The sequence below is a fragment of the Octopus bimaculoides genome, chromosome 10 (genome assembly GCF_001194135.2).
Source record: "Octopus bimaculoides isolate UCB-OBI-ISO-001 chromosome 10, ASM119413v2, whole genome shotgun sequence".
NCBI classification, from domain to species: Eukaryota; Metazoa; Mollusca; class Cephalopoda; order Octopoda; family Octopodidae; genus Octopus; species Octopus bimaculoides.
In genome coordinates this window covers 91,714,398-91,723,618 of record NC_068990.1, presented here as the reverse complement: position 1 = coordinate 91,723,618, position 9,221 = coordinate 91,714,398, and the positions used below count along the sequence as shown (strand labels likewise).

Below are 9,221 nucleotides of genomic sequence, written 5' to 3'. Positions count from 1 at the left end.
CATATATATATATATATATGTGTGTGTGTGTGTGTGTGTGTATATGTATGTATGTGTGTATACATATATATCTGTATATATGTATATATATATATATATATTGGGTTGAACCCCCAACCCCTAACTCGCTCACGTTATATATATATATATATATATATACACATGCATATATGGGCACAGGACGTCGCCAACAGTAAACAACATGAAACACGAAAACAAATGAGTGCAATCCGCAAACAACGAGAGAAACAAATGGAATCCTGACACAAACAGAAACAGAAACCCTCGCACAATGTTTATTTTTAACAAAGTTAAATCAAGAGTCTCCCTGTTGCACCTTCCATGCACCGAAGAACTTATAAATAACCCGATTCCGTGCAATGTTGCATATTGCGATGTAAAGTTATTTTATAATTAGGAAACATGTTTCATTGGTTAAGATCAAATGAAATACAATTATGGAGCAAGTTAAAAAAAGATTAATTTTAACCACGTGTATATAAGCTTACTCATTATTAATTCATTGAGAATGAGCAGTGAGAAGTAGGAAGAGATTATATCTGGAGTGTGGGCTGGGGTTATGGCTATTTATTGCACGGTGGAGGTCTTTCGAAGATTGCATCAGATTCCATTTGCGCCTTCGCTCATGAAGTAACTTACGCTAACAGATTATTACACCTAGAACAGCTCAATGTATCTTGCTGCTGTTGCTACTGCTGTGCTTTTAACCAGGATTATGTCTGAATAAATGTTCCATAATTTCCGTAATCTTCATGATACAGTTATTGAGAATCGATGTGTTAGTATTTCTTTCTGGTGACACTGGTCCTACACTCGGGTATTCAGCGTTAATTTGGACGCCTTGTGTTAGTTTTGCAATGCAGACAAGTCCACTTCACGAAACTCTATCAACGACCCTCAATCTCTTGCTTTGATATTTTGTATTCTTCCTTCATTTGCTGTCTCAGTGATGCCATTGATGAATGTTGGGACTAATTCTTCTTGAAATTCCAGAATCATTGCTTGCTTCTGGTCACAGCCTTTTCTAAACTTTCTTCATGTAGTCTTGAATTACTTCATCCAAATCTTCTTTGAAATTATCTGTGACCTTCACGATATAATCGTAGTATTTTTTTTTTTCAAGAAATCCCTGGTTCTTTATCTTAACCATCTGTTTCTTCTACAAGATGCTTGAAAACGCAACGAAGGTAGGCAGGTCTTGATATTCGAAACCACATACTGATACATTTTTGGAGTAAGGAAGTGGTATTTGGTGGTAAGTGCATTACTTTGACAGGAAGGCAGGCGCAAGGAGAATGTACCGTTGAACAAATGTATTATCACACAGGCTTTCTTTATTATCACACAGGCTTTCTATAGTATCACACAGGCTTTCTATATAATCACACAGGCTTTCTATATTATCACACAGGCTTTCTATATTATCACACAGGCTTTCTATAGTATCACACAGGCTTTCTATATTATCACACAGGCTTTCTATATTATCACACAGGCTTTCTTTATTATCACACAGGCTTTCTATAGTATCACACAGGCTTTCTTTATTATCACACAGGCTTTCTATAGTATCACACAGGCTTTCTATATTATCACACAGACTTTCTTTATTATCACACAGGCTTTCTATATTATCACGCAGGCTTTCTTTATTATCACACAGGCTTTCTTTATTAATTCAGGGAAATTTTCGATATTTTTCTCAATGGTCGTATGTTTCTGAATGATTAAACAATTAATGATTTCAATTAAGCTTTCCAATTAGCCTCTCTTGGTATCTGCAACTGAAAAGAGCTAAAGAGCTCAAAATGCATTCTCCAGTTCTGGGAGAGGGCTCTGAGCGGATTACATCTTGCTGTCTAAAACAAGAATTTTTTCTACTCGAGATAATTTCAATAAAACGCTTTCACAGGTTCAAATATGTCCCAAACATATTTGAATTGATCCAGAGGTTATTTATTTTCCATTACTGCCTGGCGCATCTGTACACATTCTGGTTTTAGTTTGAAGCCACCTGAAACATTTCCACCAAGGTGTAGTATTAATTAAAGGTGTCTTTTCCGGCCTTGAATATATAAGTACTTTTCTCCCGTTATGAAAGTACAGGATAGCATTTTGTCCCAGAAAATACGAGTTTCATTTAAATTGTATCGGTAGTTTCCATATTCAGAGGAAACGCTAAGAATCTTTTTGGGTATTTTCACTTTCAGCTTCATCAGACATACACAGATGTCATATATTTTAGGCCATTGTTTGAATCTATTAAACCAATGTATGCTAACTATGGTTAGAGCGTCGAGCTTACGATCATGAGGTTATGAGTTCGATTCCCGGACCGGGCTACATGTTGTGTTCTTGAGCAAGACACTTTATTTCACGTTGCTTCAGTTCACTCATCTGTAGAAATGAGTTACAACGTCACTGGTGCCAAACTGTATCGACCCCTTTGCCTTCCCCTTGGATACCATCGGTGGCATGAGCGGCTGCTGGTCTTCCATAAACAACCTTGCCCGGACTTGTGCCTCGGATGGAAACTTTCTAGGTGCAATCCCATGGTCATTCATGACCGAAGGGCGTCTCAATCTCCTTCATCATCTTGTGTTTGAGAATGCTCTTTGCTCCCCCTCCATTATTGTTAGTTTCTTCACGTCGCCTAACGATATAGAAAGCGTATCTTCCATTTCCCTCAACAATTTACTTCTGGAACGTGTTACCTTCGTTGATGACAACAAGATGGCCGTCATGGCTGAAGGTTTTTAATTTGATCGCGTTTTTCATAATGTTTCTAATTGTTCGTGAAACCACGCACGCCTAGCGTTTGCTAGCTTCTAATTACTTCCATCCTTGCTCACTTGCAGCCTGGGCCATACTTTTCCACTGCAGCGTAGACGAACTTTCCGCTCTTATAATAATAATAATAATAATAATAATAATAATAATAATAATAATAATAAGCTGTCTTTCAATTATGATACCTACCAAAGTTGTTTGAAGAATTTGGGTTCGTGTGGGAACATGGATGAATATGAATCATAATTTCTTACTGGCATGAAATTATTATGATGATAAATATATCTGATTAATTACATATTTTGATATAATAATATAGAATTATCCGACTGGATATATTATTCCCATGAATAAAGAACACTATGGTAAATCAGTGCTAAATGAAATAGTACTAAGCGGGGTTTCACTCTATGTGTGTATGCACGTGTGTGTGCGTATGTGTGCCGTGTGTATATAAATACCTATGTGTGTATATATGTATGAGTGCCTGTGGCAGGTGTATAGAAAGATAGATATAAGAGAACCTGAAGTAAGTAATGTGATTTTAGCCATTTTAGAGTTGTCCTTTTCAAAGAAGTGTTATTTTAGATAACGATTCGTGTCTACCTCCGAAGGGCAAACGAACATTTTCTGGTCTAAAAGTAATAACCTTGCTGACACTCAAACGCGTCGCTTCCACGATCCCTCAGATGAACAATGTTCATTTAATTTTATTTCATTTAATTTTATTTCAGTTAAAAGTTACCTAGAACTGTTTACTTCTTTTAAGCTAACCGAAGTGCATGAGGCATTTTAAGAGTATTGTTTTTTTTTTAACAAAGAATAGTAAATGAATAAATGAAAACAAAGGAGAAAAACTTTTGAGCTTTGGTCACCAGACAGATCGTTAAATCGATGCCACAGAACTTTAACATCATTCTAACAACACTGCTTTTAAATTAGAAAATTTTCATTTGTCCTTTAGGGTCAGAGTTGAACACTTGTTTGAAATGATATTACTTTTAAAAGGATTCTTCTAAAGTCGAACGTTTAACATAAACGCACACCTATATATATATATATATAGTCGAAATTTACAGAAAAACGAAAGACGAAGACAGGTGTATAAACAACAAACAGGTGTATTAGTTTGACGCTCGGGTAGGTGAGAAAGTCTTTTACGTTTCGAGCCTACGCTCTTCAACAGAAAGGAACACAGAAATAAAGAGGGAGTGAATAAAAAAAGCTTTTCGAGCACACACACATATACACGGGGGTCGGACAAAATAATGAAATAATAGAAACACGTTGTTGGATGGAAGTTTTATTTAATGTGGATCTGGTCCACGTTTGGAATCATTCACAGCAATAAACCATCGATGAATTGACTTGTACAGGTTCGGAACAATAGTACGGAGAATTACGAGGGCGTTAAAAATTGCAAAATATCCTGTTTCCGCACCGACGGCATCATTATATATAGCAATAAGAAAATAGAGGGGATGAAGAGGTGGTATTCATCAACTTTTAGACATTATGTTATGTCTGGTTATTTATTAAAAAAAAACAATTATAACAAAAAACATACATGTATAACATATTATGCTTTACATATATAATATATAAAATATAAAATATATATATTTATATATTTATATTTTATATTTTATAGATTATATATGTAAAGCCTAATATGTTATACATGTATGTATATTGGTATAGTTGTCCTTTTAAAAAATAAATAAATAAACATAGTATAATGTCTAAAAGTTGATGAATACCACCTATTAACCCCCTCCATTTTCGTATTGCTATATCAGTATATATACACTATATATATATATATATATATATATACTATATATATGAAATATATATGTATGTATGTATATATTATATATATGTATATATATATGTATACCTATATATATATCTATCTATATATATATATATATATACTTACACACTAACTGTATGTGTTTTTATGTTTGGCTGTGAGTGCGTCTATGCGTCTATGTGTGTCAATGTGCCTCTCTACGTCTGCTTTGTACATCTTCAATTTAATTAATTTCACTCTGTTTTCTCTCTTTTTTCTCTCTCTCTTTTTACCTCGTCTTACCTTTCTCATTTTATGCTGACAAATTATTTTTATATCTAATTGATTTCGTGTCATTCTTCTTTGAAGTCATCTCGTTGTCTCGTTGTTGTTGCTGTTGTTGTTGTTGTCGTCGTCGTCGTCGTCTTTTGTTATTATTATTGTTATTATTATTATTATTATTATTATTGTTATTATTATTATTGTTATTATTATTATTATTGTTATTATTATTATTATTGTTATTATTATTATTATTTTTATTATTATTATTATTATTATTATTATTATTATTATTATTATTATTATTATTATTATTATTGATTTTATCATTGCTGTTATTATTGTAACCACTCTGCCAGTCCCGATATAATATGATTCATGTGATCAAAATAGGTTCCATCCCTGTCTAACTTGTCTTTAATTCAGATGGAATGAACCTAAAACTACATTATTCAACATATCTAGCTTTGTTTTGACGGTGTGTGTGTGATTTACGCAAGATTTGGCCTTGTATTTCTCGCCTGACCAACAGCCGTCTAGAGGCTAACACTCTATTTTGTCAGCTACGTCTTTAAATATTGTTTCTTAAATTTACGTCTTAACGTCTGCCTCTTACATTTACGTCTCAACGTCTACCTCTTACATTTACATCTTAACGTCTACTTCTAATAATTACGTCATAATTACGTCTGTGTTATAAATTTACGTCTTAACTTTTACGTCTTCGCTTTTACATCCGCCATTTTTACCCTTTGAATATTCCGGACTTCGTTGTCTTACTTCCAGGTATTTAATCTCTCCTCATCTTCAGCAATCTTTATTGATTTGCTTTTATCGCTTTGGAATTTATTGACTGTCTGCATTTTTATATACCTTCCGTCAAAACAGTTATTTGGCAGAATTGGTAGAGCGAAGAATTAAATATATTTCAGCGTTTAGTTACCTCCGTTACATTCAGTGTTCAAATCAAACTGGAAATTGATTTTTTTTCTTGTCTGTACTTACTGTCTGTTTATGGAGAAAGAGTAAGTGTCCATGACTTTGCAGTTCTCAGAGACCAGTGAGTTTGGTGCCTTAAATATTCCGTTTAAAATGCTGAAGTCAGAAAGTTCTGGAAAAATACTGAACAGAGAAGATTCCAGAAAATCGATGATCTAGGAAGGAAGAACTGGGCATAATCGTTAGTACGGGATGGGGGCAATATAGGATTGCTTTCATCTACCCGAGGGTCAGTTTAATCAGCATATACCATAAGTCTTCTAATATAATTCACATTTTCCCCCCGAATTTAAAAGTCAAAATCCCTAGTGCGTACTATATACGAGCTTAAAAATGAAAAATATTTTCTAAGCAATATCCGAGTCTCTATTTGCTGTCCGGCAATGTTTATTCAGACGCATTTTGTGATGTTGGGCGCGAAAATACCTTAAGCTAAGCCTGAAAGCAATGAAGTCATAAAGGAATCATCCATAACTTGCAGGAAGCAACATTTATTAAAATAAAAGTGTTCAGAACACGGAATAACATGTAACAAAAACAATTTACATTCCCATATAACAGTTAAGAACATCACCATTATTGTATTACGCATGCGCGGAAGTGTTTGTTCGACTAGGTGTTGCTGGCTTAATTACGCACGAATTGAGCTTAATAGTTTAGCGCTAAATAGTTCATCCTGCTGTTTGTATTGGCAGTTTGCATCATTACCATGGCAAACAATAGATACTTAATTAAATAACAGTATTAAATGTTTGAACTATTGTGGGTCTTTACTTGGGGTTTTTATAAACGGGACTTAAACCTGTACATTAATCTCCAATAAAATATTTTATACATTAAATGCCCATAAAATGCATTGTAGATCTTATTCAGCTATGTTTAAACTTGAGGTTATATCATATGCTGAAGAGCATGGTAATAAGGCACAAAAAAGCTACACGTTTGCATTATGTTATATATACAATAATAATAAAGGACGTTACCGTATATACGTTTACTAACCAAGGACATTATATAGACCTCCTTGACTCAAGTTAGAGAAAGGGTGCGTATTATACACAAGGTCCCCCTAAAAATCCCCTGCGTATTATACTCAAGGGCCAACTATACTCGAGGGTTTACGGTATCCATTCCCAAAATGTGTCCCCTTGTGCCTTTATCAGAAATCTATATTTTAAGTGTTATTGATCAAACTTGTCTAACTCTAACAACTAATGAATATCTTTCATAGAGTACCTTGGACTATCTGGTTTTAAGTGCTTATCGTTGCTTAGTCCCAATTCATCCTAAATCCAGCCGATCTACGAACAAAGATCAACCAACCGTAATCATTCCATCTTTTAATCAGGCTATGTATATTTTGGACTACACCTACGTACGTGTAATATAAATATCTTTCGGCGGCACTTGAATTTGAACCGAGGTTTCCATAAACGCTTTCAACTTAATCACGAATAATATAAACACACACACATGCAGGCACACACACACACACACACACACACAGAGGCGCAGGAGTGGCTGTGTAGTAAGTAGCTTGCTTCCTAACCACACGGTTTCGGGTTCAGTCCCACCGCGTGGAACCTCGGGCAAGTAACTTCTAGTATTTCCTCGGGCCGACGAAAGCCTTGTGAGTGGATTTGGTAGACGGAAACTGAAAGAAGCCCGTCGTATATATATATTCATGTGTGTGTGTGTGTGTGTATGTATGTTTGTGTGTGTGTTTGTCCGCCTCCAACATGGCTTGACAACCGATGCTGGTGTGTTTACATCCCCATAACAGCGGTTCGTCAAAAGAACCCGATAGAATAAGTACTAGGCTTAGAAAGAATAAGTCTTGTGGTCGATTTGCTCGACTAAAGGCGGTGCTCCAGCATGGCCGCAGTCAAATGACTGATACAAGTAAAAGAATTAATATATATATATACCTGCATACTGAAATGAATACAAGTGCATACATTATGATGTGCATAAAACAGCCGTGTACACAAATATATACACAGGTTCTTAAGCGCAAACACGTATACACACAGAAACCCACACATCCACACACAATCACAGACTTGTAATATATACTCATGCATACGCGCATTCATCGTTGAACGCGTACATACAGACATACGTACGTACGTACGTACGTACATGTATACTTAAACTTTCTCTGACCATTTGTCAGACTTTTACCATTTTTTGATTCGTTTATTCAATAGTATTATTTTTTTGATTCGATTTTCGTTTGTTCATTTATGTTTTCTGAATATTTTTGTGTTCATTTTAATTTTTATTTGTCTGTTGATGTATGTACATTTTTTCAAATATTTTTCTGTGTTATTTTGTTATTTTGCAGTGTTTTTTGTTTCTTTTGTATTTCTTTGTAGTAGTGGTGGTGGTGGTGGTGGTGGTGGTGGTAGTGGTGACAGCATCGGGTGTGTTGTTTTTATTTATTTGATTTTATGTTTATTTTATTATTATTTGTTTTTGTAAACAAAGCGTAATGCGTAAATAAAATAATTACGGAAAAAATAAAAAAATACGAAACAATACATACATAAAACAAAGAGGATACATACCTGCATTTGTATATATTTATATATACATATATAACTTGTGTGTGTGTGTGTATGTATGTACATATATATACATGGATGTGTGTATGTTTATGCATATGTTTGGCTGTATGTATGTGTATATGTGTATGTATATATAAGCATTTATACATATATCTTTGTGCGAGTGTGTGTACATGCGTATGTTTTGTGTCTGTCATTACGTTATTATTATTATTGTTGTTGTTGTTGTTGTCGTCTGCTTCGAGTTCTCTACGGGACACACAGACAAAGTAAGATAATAAACAAAGAGGAAGACATATTGTAAATAAAAATAAAAACGTCACAACACAACACATAACCAAAACGAAAAAAAAAAAGTATAAAATTTTTCAAAACATATTTAAATTTTAAAACAAAAAAGTAATTGAATAACTAAATAATAAATAAATAAATAGCTACGAAGTTGACTTTGAAATTTGAAAAACTTAAACTAAAAGCTAAAATCTTTATAGTAAATGAATGGAGTTAAGAGAGGAAACAGTCTAACTATACGTATGTAATGGATCAAAGAGTTGGAAATGTGAAAATATTCTTCGAAATACAAAACAGTACCGTATCCGTAGATGTGATAAACAAAAACAGCGGTAATGGCTGTTATTTGATATTACGGTTAGTAACTATTAGATTTATTGTTGCTAAGTAATGGAGGGATGGTCGTGTGACTCGGTGCGTACCTATTTAGACGTGGTGTCTGCTTTTATATATATATATATATATATATATAT

The 9,221-nt window shown here is 34.0% G+C and overlaps 1 long non-coding RNA gene across 1 annotated transcript in view; it reads left to right on the top strand.

Moving 5' to 3' along the window:
* The first annotated feature begins 5,583 nt into the window (after positions 1-5,583).
* The window catches only part of LOC106879027 (uncharacterized), a 4,882-nt gene continuing 1,244 nt past the window's right edge, over positions 5,584-9,221 (top strand). Inside the window, exon 1 of the long non-coding RNA XR_001410585.2 lies at positions 5,584-5,674. This is a non-coding gene — a long non-coding RNA (uncharacterized LOC106879027). The remainder of the gene's footprint in view (positions 5,675-9,221) is intronic.